Source organism: Eurypyga helias, unplaced genomic scaffold (genome assembly GCF_000690775.1).
Source record: "Eurypyga helias isolate BGI_N326 unplaced genomic scaffold, ASM69077v1 scaffold28369, whole genome shotgun sequence".
NCBI lineage: Eukaryota > Metazoa > Chordata > Aves > Eurypygiformes > Eurypygidae > Eurypyga > Eurypyga helias.
Window position 1 is genome coordinate 1 of NW_010270895.1, and position 551 is coordinate 551.

Below are 551 nucleotides of genomic sequence, written 5' to 3' on the forward strand. Positions count from 1 at the left end.
ACCCCAAGCCTGGCAGCCTCCCACCGGCATCCCACTCCGGCCCGTCCCTGCTCCAGCAGGAGCCGGGTGGGCTCCCCGTGTCCGGAGGGTTGCGGGGGGTGGCCGGCCCTTCCCTGGGGCCATCCTGCATCTGGCTATCAGGAGGGCTGTGTTAGTAGCCGAGGGGAAAACAGGGCTGTCCTGCCCCTCTGCAGGAGCCATGCCTATTGAGTAGGGGGGCTGCAGCTAGCCACAGGGCTAGCAATAGCCATGGTGGGTTATGGCTGTGGGCCACTAAGAAGGTTTGTACTAAGGGATTTGAGCCCATGGGGGAGAACCTTGTTGCCCACCATGGAAATAAAGCTGCACTGTGCTAACCCCACACAGGTCTTCCTCTCCTCTGTGACGCGTCCCAGCAGGCACTTGGAACAGTACAGCCCGCTCCCCAGGCTCTGGTGGGCTCCCCAGGCTCTGGTGGGCTGCCCTGGGCTCTGGTGGGCTGCTCCAGGCACTGGTGAGCTCCCCAGGCTCTGGTGGTCTGCCCCAGGCACTAGTGGGCTGCTCCAGGCTCT